Raw genomic sequence first — 14,387 nt, 5'->3', positions numbered from 1 at the left:
ACTGCCAAGCCAGGTCCTCACTGGACTGGAAACAAGCATCCTAGGACCGTCTGCTGACACAAGCTAGTGTATGACAACAAGTGCCAACAGACAAAAAAGCCAGCCATCAGAAAAGATCCAAGAAGGAGACATACCAGGAGGAGCTTGATTTGAGCAAGAAATCAGTCAACGGGAGGAAGAGGACCTACAGCAGGTTAGAGAGCAAGTAAACTGAAGCTTGAGCTAAGAGAAATATATAGAACAAGAACCAAGGAGGAAGGAATATGATGAAAAAAAAGTCTCAAAAGCATTGCACATCAGGATATTAAAAACATGCTTTGGCTGTTTTGCAGAAAAATCTACTGGAAATCAACAATTTCATTTAGATAGTCATGTCTCTTTTGGATCATTTCACCCTAATCAACACAACGGGCCAACACATCCTAATACAGGGCTTAAAGATCTTTGCCCAGACATTCCAAAGGGACTTAGCCAACAAGTTAGATCGGATGTTCCTTTTGAATTGTTACTGATCTATGGGAGTGGCATAGGGATTAACCCAATTAATCTTTGTAAATTATGCTTCTCATAGGCTGGGCAGACAGACCCTTTGAAGGCAAGCAAAGGCAATCCTTCTGATACATTGCTAATCATTTAGGGCTATGTGTAATAACATTGCGAATAACGATTTGCCAACTGCGATTTCCTGCAAATTGCATTTAGGAAACCTTTATTCCTAATGTATGAAAGTGTAAGAATCATTTTTTAAGAGTAAGCAGTGGTTTAAAGGATCACTGCCTTCTCCTTAAAAATGCTTTGTCAACATTCACAAAGCGGGAAGGGTCCCTTGGGGAACCCTTCCTGTTTGTGAATGGCTTACCACCTCCTTGGAGGTACTAAAATATTTATGTTTTGCGACAGGAATTCAGTAACAAAATATTAACACATTCTACAATGATTCAGTATTTGGAAGGGATGCCCTAAACACGGCTCTTCCCTATACCGAATCGCAAACTCAAATTACGATTTTGCAGGATTGCAGTTTGGTGTTGGTATTTAAATAAAATCTGTTTTTGCAGGAACAAACGGCCTGATTCTGAGAATTGAGCAGTTTGCTACCTCAAAAACATTGATTCGTTGAACACCTGGCCCTAAGTGTAAAGGACTAAGGAAAAAACTTACTCTGAAAAAGTTTTGGGAGAAACCCATAAAATATTTGAAAACCCAGTAACGAATTATTTATTGATGAAGAACATGAAGAAATCCATTTACTAGGCAGTTTAAATCAATATAGGTAAGGGGAACACCAAAAGTATTCAGCTAAAATCAGTTACATTAGTAAGTTCCAGTCAGTTCACTTTTAAAAAGGTGCCGGCATGCTAAAAAAACTCCAGTAATACCCATTGAGGCCAGCAAGGACTCTTGCCAGCGGTTGTGTCTTGGGTGATCTCAAGTCACAAATGAACTGTAGCTTGGTAAAATAAAATGGTTGCATCGCATCACTGCACATTTAGCGGCCCTGGAGACCATTTCCTTTCCTGCACCAATTGGCCTTGATAAAGGGCCTGGTTTGTGTAATATGCCAAGAAACAGACTCTATATTGAGTAGATTATCTTTCTGGATGAGCTGAAACCAGCAATGGCATCCAATTAAGCACCCCTAAACCTTTTTGCACAACATAGAAATTGATTCACTAAGATCTGAAACTTGACATGGGGGCATATGTATCAACATCACCATTTGCGATTCTCAAATAGCGATTTTTAAAGAATCGCTATTTGAGAATTGCAAAACGGGATGTATTTAAAAAATAGCAAACTTTTTGCGATTTCTTAAAATTCCTTAATTGCGATTAGCAAATTGCGAAATCGCAATTAAGGAATACCTGCCCATTCATTTCTATGGGCCAGGAGACCCATAGGAATGAATGGGAAGTAATTCTCAAATAGCGAATCGCAATTTGCTAATCGCTATTTGAGAATAATTTCAAAGGTGCAAGGGTGTCATGATGACACCCTGATGCACCCCTGAAATTAGCATGTGTGTGCATATGGCGCACATACATGCCCTAAGGGCATGTATGAGCGCCACGTGGCACTTTGTAAAATTCAAAAAAGTGCATTTTGAAAGGAAATCGCAAATTACCACCAACTGGAAGTTGGTGGTAATTTGCGATTTCTTAAGGATAATTTGCACAACTTGGGTGCTTTTTACTTGTCATTTAAGAAATCGCAATTTGCGATTTCTTAAATGCTTACGCAAAATTAAGAAATCGCTAAATTAGCAATTCCTTAATTTTGCGTTGGGAATTTGCCTAATACATCCCGTTTTGCAAATTTTTCATCGCAAAGCTGTATTTTGCGAATCGCAGCGTTTGCGATTAAAAATTCGCTTGATACATATGCCCCTTAGGCACTTGTTAGCCCAAAGTTCCTGGCCTTGAATCTAAATGGCCCTATAATGGAAGTAGTATTGTAGGCTGGTCTTTAACACTTTCAAATTAGCAAAGTTGACAGCCTTCAAACTATCCATCTCAAGGGATCAGGTGGTGCCTGTTTCAGTAACAAAGCTGAAGCCTTTGCAATCCATACAGGATGTTAGATCTGCTGTGTAAATCTTGACAGGTATTAACTATGCCCCCAATATATCTGTTAGGTACACTCCAAGCAGTCTTCCAGGGGTAGTAGTAGTTAATGAATGAATGAGAGAAACTCCTGCTAACAGACCCTTGACTGTTCTGGTACCAGGTAAGAAGAAACATTCACTCCTTGCATTGTTGCATTGACGATTCCTTTTCCTTTCCCATGCGAAAGAGCACGGAGGGGCTTACCTTACTCCTTATCTATTGAAACTGCAGCAACTCTCAAACAAAATTAAAGTCTATCTTCACACTGTTATCGAAGGCCCTTTGGGATTTCAAATGGCTCTTCAAGGCATGTGCCTGGATTTACTTTCATGTTGATGTGTCCGTCTTTTTTCTTTGACACATATTTTATTTATTTTATTGCTCCTCCAAGAGGGTTCTCAGTCATTAATTTGATTTAGTTAGAATGATATTTACGTTGGGTATTTTATTTGGTGCAGGGATTTTATTAGTCTCCTTTTTTCCATTTTTTGCTGTGCTTAACTCTGCCTAACCTTGTGTGTATTGAAACTCGCCCTATGGTTAGGTTGTTCTCGTCAAAACAATTATCTTTCTGACAGCTGCATCTCCGCAGTTTCAGGGCTTGTGCGAAATGAAGGCCTGCAGTAAGCAAGAAAACCCATCCGTGCCTGACTCTGGCCAGACATCGCAGACACCATTATCCCCCCTTGGCTAAACACATGCAGGCTACCTTAGCATCATCTAGTGGAAAGGAAATACTTGAACTTCTTTGGGTCGCATAAATGCTCCGAGCAGAAGTTGTGAAGCAAATGTTTAAAATGACATTCACTGTCGAATGTTTCCTCGTCTAAATGTACAGTACCATGCTACATTGTTTGATTAAGAATCGTTTATAAACAAAAATATTAGGAACGTAACCTGGCTTACTTGCATAATGCTAGCAAAAATGGTTAATGATACATGATGTTATTGTTGAACAAGGTTTTATATTAGAATCATGCCTAATGTGAAACAGCATCCCTTTGTTGAATGAATTAGTACAACCCTATTATAAAATAATTATGCAAGAAAGTATAGAAAAAATCAGCGGTAGGTCTTATCTCCTGTAAATGACTACCTTGCACATGTGAACTTCATATGACTGAATTGTTAATCATAAGAGACACATTCATTACTGTAAGGTATGGGGCTTGATGAAGGCAGGTTTTTGTGAAAGAGTACCTACAATACCTTCACATTGATTTTATGTTATTTTCTTTGGTGAGCATGGCCTGCTCTATTTATTTTAGCCTTCACATCAAGTATGGAATAGGGGTGGGCAGAGTTGGCGTAGTGCCACTACGTGGAGTTCCAAGGAGTTCTGGAAATAATCTGTGGAACAGCAGCCCACATTATGCAGCCAGCTGAGGGTCCGTGTGCCCGGGACGGGGGTCCCTTGTGCCCGGGCATGCTCCCAGATCTCCCCGTCTGGCTGGGTTGAGAAGCAGGGACCAGGCCCGGGGCCTGGGTTTTGGGCATGGCCTGTGGTGTGGGCGCCCCCATCCTGTGGCCTGCCAAGGGTCCGCCTGCCTGGAACAGGGTTTCCTGGTGCACAGCTCCTGAGCCCTCCAAAGGGCAAGCAGGAGCCCTCCGATGAAGGCTCGGGGCAGGCAGATTGGCGTCCTTCCGGCCCCTGCCATCTGGTCACACCTTTCCCGTCAGCCATCTGGCCATGCGCAATGCTTTCCAATGGGTTGACCAGATGGTCGGGCTGCCCTGGAAGTCCTGATGAGGGCTCGTTTGCCTCCCCGATCCCAGCCAGGGCTCCAGGAGGTAGGGTGCCCCCGTGCCCTGGGTCCCCTCCATCACTCGGTGTGCATGGGTTACTAGAAAGAAGGGTAGCTTTCCTCCAGATTACTAGGGGCAGGTTATGCCGGTACCACCCCCCCCCCCAGGCTGGCGGTTCTCAGCCGGGGACCAGATGGGCTAGGCCCCGACAACACCTCCCCACTGCTTGGGGCTCCCTCCTCCGGCCTGCCATTGGTCCTGGGCAGTCCACCCCTGGGCGAGAGCTCTTGCTGGGTGCTCCCACCCCGGGCTCCGTCCCACGCCCTGGGCCGGGGCAGGCCTTCTCCAGTTTGGCTGGGTTCAGGAGCATAGGCCGGGACCGCCGGGCAGGCCCAGGGATGGGTTAAGCTCCACCATGGGCCCGGATCGGAGGTCAGCCGGGGACCCCCATTCTCAGCCCTGGGCCTGAGTCCCAGCTGGGGTCTCCGAGCCCCCCCCCCGGGACTCAGAGCCTCTGAGCCCTGCATGGGCAGACAGAAGCCCTCCGATGAAGGCTCGGCAGATTGGCTTCTTTGGGCCGGGCCATCTGGCCGCTCCTTTCCCCTCGGCCATCTGGTCACGCGCAATGCTTTCCAATGGAGCGACCAGATGGCCGAGCTGCCCTGGAAGTCCCGATGAGGGCTCGTTTGCATCCCCGATCCCAGCCAGGGCTTCAGGAGGTTGGGACCGTCCGCACCTAGGGTTCCCTCAGTCTTGTGGTGCACACAGGTTACCAGAAAGGGGGTACCCTTCCTCCTGATTACTTGAGACAGGGTACTCCGGAACCCCTCTTGCCTAGCAGTCCTCAGCTGGCAACCGGATGGGCCAGGATGCCAACCCGCCCTCAGTCCTCGGTCCTGCCACATGGCTGGGTGCCCGGGATGGGGTCCCGCAGGCCCGGGGAGGCTTCCCCTGTGCCTCTGGGCCCAGGAGCTCTGGCTAGGCAGTATCCCCACCCTGGGATCCGCCCTCTGGCCTGCCGCATGGCAGGGTGCCCGGGATGGGGTCCCACAGGCCCGAGGAGGCTACCCCTGCACCTCTGGACCCAGGAACCCCGCCGGGGCCCTGGTTGGGTGCTCCAGCCCTGGGTGCTGTCCCCCAGCCTGCTGCTCTGCCAAAGGCCCAAGACGGGGTTCTGTCATGCCTGGGTTCAGGAGCTCCAGCCAGGGCCCCTGAGGGCCCTGGGGAGGGCAGCCTCCCCACCCTGGACTCTATCCTCTGGCCTGCCGTGTGGCAGGGTGCCCAGGATGCTCCCCCCGCACCTCTGGACCCAGGAGCCCCGGCAGGGTCCAGGGGCCCCACCAGGACCCGGGTTGGGTGCTCCAGCCCTGGGTGCCGTCCCCCAGCCTGCTGCTCTGCCAAAGGCCGAGACGGGGTTCCTTCATGCCCGGGGAGCCCCCCTCGCTTGGCTGGGTTCAAGAGCTCTGGCTGCCCCCCACCCCGGGCTCCATCCTTGGGCCTGCCAAGCGGCAGGGTGCCCAGGACAGGGTCCCGCAGGCCCAGGGAGGCTTCCGATGTGCCTCTGGGCCTGGGAGCCCCGGCTGGGTCCAGGGGCCCGCTGTACCCCAGGTGGGGTGCTCCAGCCCTGGGCCCCATTCCCATGCCTGCCACTCTGCCAAACGAAATAGATGGGGTTCCATCATGCCTGGGGAGCCGTTGTGCGTATTGCTTTCCAATGGGGCAGCCAGATGGCCGGGCTTCCCTGGAAGTCCCAATCAGGGCTTATTTGCCCCCCCCCCGATCCCAGCGAGGGCTCCCGGAGGTCGTGCACCTTCGCGTCTTGGGTTCCCTCCATCATATTGTGTGCACGGATTACAAAAAAAGGGGGATCATTTTCCTCCGGATTACTAGGCAGATGGCCAGTCAGACCTCCGTGAAGTTTGGCGATTCCGAGACAGGGGAAGGCAGAACCCAGGCCCGAACCTGGAGCCTGGAGGTAGGCCCTTCACCCTACCCAGCAGAGCGAAGGCCGAGCGGCCCCGGCAGCTCGTGCCCCCCAGTGGTCCGTCCTGAGCTGAAGGGGTCGGGTGGCACCAGGCCCTTGGATGCTGCTGCCCGGCAGGTCTGTAGCCTCGGAGCACCATGCAATTACCCCTCTCTGCCCAGCGCATTTCTGCTGCAGCTCAGGCACCGCGCTCGCTCAGGCTGCGCCTTGGCCTGCCTCTCCCTTCTGGGGGAGACGGCTGGGCCCATCGGTGCCTGTGTGACCGCACCTCTCCACCCCTCCAGCGAGCCCTCCCACCCAGGCATGCGGGCTCCTTCCCCTAGCATGTTCCCAACAGGGAGGGGTGTACGAAGGCTGCCGGTCAGGGAAATGGGCATACGGCTCCCAAACCCACCCTGTCAGCAGGTGTGGCTACTTGGTTGATCCTGCCAGTAGGATATGCTTGTCTCAAAGATTAAGCCATGCATGTGTAAGTACACATGGCCAGTACAGTGAAACTGCCAATGGCTCATTAAATCACTTATGGTTTCTTTGATCGCTCCATCTGTTATTTGGATAACTGTGGTAATTCTAGAGCTAATACATGCCAACGAGCGCTGACCTTCCGGGATGCGTGCATTTATCAGATGAAGACCAATCCGGGCTCGCCCGGCCGCTTTGGTGACTCTAGATAACATCGACCCGATCACAAGTCCCCGTGACGGCGATGATACATTCGGATGTCAGCCCTATCAATTTTCGATGGTACTTTCTGTGCCAACCATGGTGACCACTGGTAACGGGGAATCAGGGTTTGATTCTGAAGAGGGAGCCTGATAAATGGCTACCATATCCAAGGAAGGCAGCAGGCACGCAAATTACCCACTCCCGACTCGGGGAGGAAGTGACGAAAAATAACAATACAGGACTCTTTCGAGGCCCTGTAATTGGAATGAGTACACTTTAAATCCTTTAACGAGGATCCATTGGAGGGCAAGTCTGGTTCCAGCAGCTGTGGTAATTCCAGCTCCAATAGCGTATATTAAAGTTGCTGCAGTTAAAAAGCTCGTCTTTGGATCTTGTGATCAAGCTAGTGGTCCAGCGCGAGCTATCGCCTATCCCAGCCCCTGCCTCTCGGTGCCCCCTTGATGCTCTTGACTGAGTGTCCTGGGGATCCCAAGCTTTTACTTTGAAAAAATTAGAGTGTTCAAAGCAGGCCGGTCGCCTGAATACTTCAGGTAGGAATAATGGAATAGGACTCCGGTTCTATTTTGTTGGTTTTCGGAACTGGGGCCATGATTAAGAGGGACGGCCGGGGGCATTCATATTGTACCGCTAGAAGTGAAGCCTGCGCAAGATGAACCAAAGCGAAAGCATTTGTCAAGAATGTTTTCATTAATCAAGAACGAAAGTTGGAGGTTCGAGGCAATAAGATACCGTCATAGTTCCAACCATAAAAGATGCCAACTAGCGATCCAGCGGCGTTATTCCCATGAGCCGCCAAGCAGCTTCCGGGAAACCAAAGTCTTTGGGTGTCCAGGGTAAGTATGGTTGCAAAGCTGAAACTTAAAGGAATTGACGGAAGGGCACCACCAGAAGTGAAACCTGCGGCTTAATTTGACTCAACATGGGAAACCTCAACCGGCCCGGACACAGAAAGGATTGTTAGATTGATAGCTCTTTCTCGATTCGGTGGGTGGTGGCACATAGCCGTTCTTAGTTGGTGTAGCGATTTGTCTGGTTAATTTCGATAACCAACAAGACACCTCCATGCTTACTAGTTTCGTGACCCCCAGCGGTCGGCGTCCAACTTCTTAGAGGGACAAGTGGAGTTCAGCCACACAAGATCGAGCAATAACAGGTCTGTGATGCCCTTAGATGTCTGGGGCTGCGCACGTGCTACACTGAATGGATTAGCGTTTGTCTACCTTTCATCTAAAGGTGAAGGTAACCCGCTGAACCCCATTCATGATAGGGATTGAGGATTGCAATTATTTCCCATGAACAAGGAATTCCCAGTAGTGCAGGTCATAAGCTCGCATTTATAAAGTCCCTGCCCTTTGAACACACCGCCCGTCACTACTACCGATTGGATGGTTTAGTGAGGTCCTCAGATCAGCCCCGCCGGGGTCGGCAACGGCCCTGGCGGAGCGCCGAGAAGACAATCAAACTTGACAATCTAGAGGAAGTAAAAGTCGTAACTTGGTTTCCGTAGGTAAACTTGCAGAAGGTTCATTAATGGCTGAGTGGCCTGAGCAACGGATGGCATCAGCCTGAAACCCTCGGCCGCCTACTGTGAGCACACACTAGGCACAGGGCCCAGCCCTGCCCTTGTGCGCCCCAGCTGGCAAAGCGGTCTGTGGCCGCATGGGGTGCTTGGGTGAGGACTGGGTCTCGGTGCGTCTTCCTCTGCTGGGGGGAGGACCTGACCAACCGAGGTACAGGGGACGGGGCGGCCCTTGGCCCCGTCCCTCTCTCTGGGAGGGGAACAGCAGTGTGCTCTCCTGAGACAGAATCCATACTCACGCGGCACGACCCCTGCGGTGGGGGGAAACAGAATGGCAGTGCCTCCTCGGGCTGGGATCACCCCCCCACTCTAAAAAGGCCCTGCTGCTCTAGGCCCTCCTGTACCTGAGTCCCGGCCTGTCCGGGCATGGCCGATTGAGTAGCGGCCATTCTAACGTGGCAGGGCGGCCTGGAAGAGAAGGAACTGAGGGCCTGGGAGGGGACCCCCGGATGCACACGGTGGGAAATGTGTGGGATGGGGATCCGCCTGGCTCTCCCTTTCCAGCGCCTCTGAGCCAGGCAAGGGTGGGGTGGGATTCCCACCAACCCGCTAGCACTGTTCGGGGCAGTCTAGCGACGGATGGTTGATGTGCAGGTGGGGCAACTCTCCCTCGTTGCCAGGTACCCGGTTTGACCCGGTCCCGTGCGGCTGGGCAGAGGGGTTTGAAGACTCATCCAGTCCGTCCCGGTTACCCCGGGAGGGTCTGACGGCGGTGGGGCCTCGCCCACGGGTTGCCGGGGGGACTCCCGGGCCGAGCGCCTGGTAAAGCTTTTTTCTCCCAATGGTGTAGTCGACTCCCAGAGGGTAAGCCTTGAATGGGGCGCCCAGGCCGTCTCGCCGTGCAGGCGGTGGACGGACAGCTTTGCCTTCCTTCCGCCTATCCTGCGCCCGCAGGTGGGCGAACGTTTTCAAAAAGTTGCCTGTGACTCTTGGTGGTGGATCACTCGGCTCGCGCATGGATGAAGAATGCAGCTAGCTGTGTGAATTAGTGTGAATTGCAGGACACATTGATAATCAACACTTCGAAAGCACCTTGCGGCCCTGGGTCCCTCTCGGGGCTACGCCTGTCTTAGGGTCTGTTTTAAAGGTCCATTCCATATAGTTTCTTTAAATGAGAGAGCCCCCCCGAGAGCAGCCTCCCTGCTGCTCAGCCCTTCCTCCAACTGACACTCTCTCTCATCCAAAATTCCACAACCAGCTCTCACACCAACATTCCACTCCACAGATACACAGACTGAGCAGCAGGTATAACACATCTGCCTTTCTTAATGAAATGAAAATAAACTGCAAAAGAATCAAAATAAAATAGGTTCATGCATAAGGTAACATTAATAATTACATGCATGTAGATGGCGATATACATGTATACAAAATAGCAAAAGATACATTTTTGGAAGAAGTAAACAGGTCACATAATCCAGCAATTCCAACACTCACCACTTCTCCCTTTCCCATACAAACACAAAATCCACGCTCCCATAAAACCAAGCCAAAGCAACATACATACACTGGCACACCACCAAAACAAAAACAAAACCCCCAAATCCAAACAAGCAGGCTGGCCAGGCCAACAAGCGGTAGGAAGGGTCCCAACTTAAAGGCACGCCAGGAAACCATACTTGCAAGAAATTCAATGTTTCTCCCACCAAAGACAGGGTGTGATGTGTAGAAAACCTTCTACACGGTGTCTAAGCATTCACAACACTTCACTGAAACTTTTAGCACTCCCCCCAACTGAAAATGGGGTGTGACGTGTAGGAATATCTGTACATGGAACTATGCAAGATTACACACTTCACTCAACATCTATGTACTTCCCCTAAGTAAAGATGGGGTGTGACGTGTAGAAAAACTACGCTCCACACGGAACCTGAAAAAACATAGCAAAACCTCCACCCAAACCAAAAGTTGGGTTGTGATGTGTGGAAAAGTATGCTCCACACGGAACCTGTAAGGGTGTAACACACCGCACCAAAACAACAACAAGTTTGAATAAACCTTTCACCCAAAACATATCCTTTGACCCTGCTCATAGACAGGTTGCTCCCCACGCTGCTGTATTTGTCTTGGCTGTACCTGTCTTGCATTGCCTAATTCTCCTTTTGTCTCCCTCCTGGTATTTCTTGCTGTCTTGTTGCTGCATTGCCTAATTCTCCTTTTGGCCTCCCTCCTGGTATTTCTTGCTGTCTTGTTGTTGCATTGCCTAATTCTCCTTTTGTCTCCCTCCTGCAAATTTTTAGCGGTGTCCTGTTTTTGCCTCTGCACCCCCCACCATCCCGCACCCGTTTTCCCGCCGCTGCGTCCCTGCGGCCATGCCCCCCTGCTTGCCCATTCGCCGCCCCCCTCCCACCTCCCAGCTGCCCCTCCCTCACACCTCCCCTTATATGGAGGCCGCGCAGCGGTGAAAGGAGCGACCTTTGACCCTGCTCGCAGGCAGGTCGCTCCCCACGCTGCTGTGTTGGTCTTGGCTGTACCTGTCTTGTTGCTGCATTGCCTAATTCTCCTTTTGTCTCCCTCCTGGTATTTCTTGCTGTCTTGTTGCTGCATTGCCTAATTCTCCTTTTGTCTCCCTCCTGGTATTTCTTGCTGTCTTGTTGTTGCATTGCCTAATTCTCCTTTTGTCTCCCTCCTGCTAATTTTTTGCTGTGTCCTGTTTTTGCCTCTGCTACCCCCCGCCGTCCTGCACCCGTTTTCCTGCCGCTGCATCCCTGCGGCCCCGCCCCCTGCTCGCCCATTCGCCGCCCTGCTCCCGCCTCCCAGCTGCCCCTCCCTCCCACCTCCCCTTATATGGAGGCCGCGCAGCAGCCGCGCAGTGGGCGCGCCGCTGGCGTGCCTAAGGCAAGCCAATCTGCACCTGTCCGCGCCTGGACCGCGCCCAGCGCCAGACCCCCTGGCCCCCACGAATGCCACGATGTCCGCCTCTGCTACAATGCCAGCACCCTCCATGTACTCAACGCCGGACGTTCACACACCTGCTGCTTGACCGCCCCGATGCGCACCCAAGGACCCTTCTCCTGCCGGAACTGCAGCTTCTCCAGCATCCAGCCCGCCAACCCGCCCACCAGAAAAGAACCCAGCTACCTCAGCGGCATTCTTCTCAACACAGACGTCACCTTCCTGACGGAGACCTGGCTGAACCCCTCCTCGGCACCTGACATCGCCATAGCCAACCTGGAAGGCTACAAGATCACCCGCAGGGACTGCACCAACGGAGTAGGAGGAGGAATTTCCATTGTCCACAGGAACACTCTCAGAGTCTCGACCAACACCGATGACACCCTCAGCACCGCCAAACACCTGCACTTCCAGATCCACACCGACCCCAACACCACCCTCAGAGGAACCCCAGTCTACAGACCCCCCGGACCCCAACCACAGTTCAGTGACTCCATCGCCAACTTTGTCAGAACACACGCCCTCGTCTCCACAGACTACATCCTCCTCAGGGACCCCATCTTCTCTGCAAGCCCCCACGTCGCCTTCAACCACACCACCGAACTCCACTGGACCAACCATCGCTGCATCCACTTCACCTTCCAGAAACCCACCACGCACCACCACACCCAACAAATGCCCCACCGCTGCTGGAGCGAAGTCACCGAAGACCAGCTAACTACCACCCTCGCCCAGAGCCCACCCGCCGACCCCAGCGACTCCGCCGCCCGCAACCTCAGACAGTGGATCGATGACTGCACCAACACCCTCGCCCCGCTCAAGAAACCCTCCAACAGCCACGCCAGCAAGAAAGCCAGCTGGTTCACGGAAGACCTCCAGGCCTCCAAGCAAACCTGCTGAAAACTAGAGAAGAACTGGCACCGTGAACGAACACCGAACAGCTACACAGCCCACAAGGATGCCACCCGCAGACACCATCACCTCATCAGATCTGCCAAAAGGGCCTCCTTCAAAGACCGCCTAGACAACAACGCACACAACAGCAAAGAGCTCTTCAACATCGGGAAGGAACTCTCTAACCCCAGCTCCAACACCAACGACATCCAACCTTCGCAAGCCCTGTGCGACTTGCTGGCCACCTTCTTCCATTGCAAGATCGCAGAAATCCACGACAACTTCAAAGCCACGACCGCCCCAACAACCACTGAGACTTCAGCCCCCATGACCACCATCCGCACCAACCGCCTGCTCTCCTGGACCAACATAAACGACGAAGACACCATCAAGATCATGAACACCGTCCACTTCGGTTCTCCGTCAGACCCATGCCTGCACCACATCTTCAACATAGCCAGCACCTCCATCGCACCCTATCTCAGGAAGGCCATCAACATTTCCTTCGAGACAGCAACCTTCCCGGAATGCTGGAAGCACGCCGAGATCAACGCCTTACTCAAGAAACCCAAGGTGGACCCCAATGATCTCAAGAACTTCCGGCCCATCTCCCTGTTCCCGGCGAAGGTCATCAAGAAGATCGTCAACAAACAACTAACCCGCTACCTCGAGGTAAACAGCATCCTGGACCCATACCAGTCCGGGTTCCACAGCAATCACAGCAACTAAACCGCCGCCATTACCGCCACCGATGACATCAGGACCCTGCTAGACAACGGAGAACACGCGGCCCTCATCCTCCTGGACCTGTCAGCCGCCTTCGACACGGTCTCCCACCGCAAACTACGCACACGCCTCCACAACACAGGGATCCAAGAGAAGGCCCTGGACTGGTCCACCTCCTTCCTCTCCGGCAGAACACAGAGCATATGCCTCCCCCCTTCCGCTCCGAAGCCACCCAGATCATCTGTGGCGTTCCCCAGGGCTCATCCGTCAGCCCAACGCTACATGGCACCACTCGCCCACATCGCCCAACTGCACGACCTCAACATCATCTCCTACGCCGATGACACCCAGCTAATCTTCTCCCTCACCAATGACCCCCTCATCGCCAAAACCAACCTCCACGAAGGAATGAAGGCCGTCACCAAATGGATGAGGAACAGCCGGCTAAAGCTGAACTCAGAGAAGACGGTGGTCCAAATCCTCGGATCCACCCCCTTGGCCTGGGATGACTCCTGGTGGCCGACCGCACTGGGAACAGCTCCAACACCCACTGATCACGCACGCAACCTAGGAGTCATCCTCGACTCCACCCTCTCCATGACAAAGCAGGTCAACGCTGTCTCTTCCTCCTGCTTCAACACCCTCCGCATGCTTCGCAAGATCTACAAGTGGATCCCCACTGAAGCGAGAAGAACGGTCACCCAGGCCCTCGCCAGCAGCAGATTAGACTACGGAAACACCCTCTACGCAGGAGCCTCGGCCAAACTCCTGAAATGGCTGCAACACATCCAGAACGCCTCTGCACGCCTGATCCTTGACATCCCTCGCTGCAACCACATTACACCCCACCTGAGAGACCTGCACTGGCTCCCCGTCAACAAGAGAATAACCTTCAAGCTCCTCACCCACGCACACAAGGCACTCCACAACACTGGACCAGCATACCTAAACAGACGACTCAGCTTCTATGCCCCCGCCCGCCAGCCCCGCTCCACCGACCTTGCCCTCGCCACAGACCCCCACATCCGAAGTGCGACCTCCGGCGGCAGATCGTTCTCCCACCTCGCTGCCAAGACCTGGAACACCCTCCCCATCCACCCACGGCAGACCCAAGACCTGCTGACCTTCAGAAGACTCCTCAAGACCTGCCTTTTCGAGCAGTAGCAGCATTCCCCACCCCCCCCCTCGACTTGAGACCCGTCACGGGTGAGTAGTGCGCTTTATAAATGCCTAGATTGATTGATTGATTGGAACACAAAAAGACCTGACA

At 52.7% G+C, this 14,387-nt stretch overlaps 1 non-coding gene and 1 pseudogene across 1 annotated transcript; both read left to right on the top strand.

Annotated features, from left to right (window-relative positions):
- Window positions 1–6,748: 6,748 nt before the first annotated feature.
- On the top strand, window positions 6,749–8,553 carry LOC146802274 (18S ribosomal RNA; annotated as a pseudogene).
- Window positions 8,554–9,526: 973 nt separating this feature from the next.
- On the top strand, window positions 9,527–9,680 carry LOC146802273 (5.8S ribosomal RNA). Its single transcript, XR_014968104.1, has one exon. It is a non-coding gene; the product is annotated as a 5.8S ribosomal RNA (ribosomal RNA).
- The last annotated feature ends 4,707 nt before the right edge of the window (window positions 9,681–14,387 follow it).

The sequence above is a fragment of the Triturus cristatus genome, chromosome 8 (assembly GCF_964204655.1).
Source record: "Triturus cristatus chromosome 8, aTriCri1.1, whole genome shotgun sequence".
Classification (NCBI taxonomy): domain Eukaryota; kingdom Metazoa; phylum Chordata; class Amphibia; order Caudata; family Salamandridae; genus Triturus; species Triturus cristatus.
Note: the sequence above shows the minus strand (reverse complement) of the source record. Positions and strands in the feature narration are given on the sequence as shown.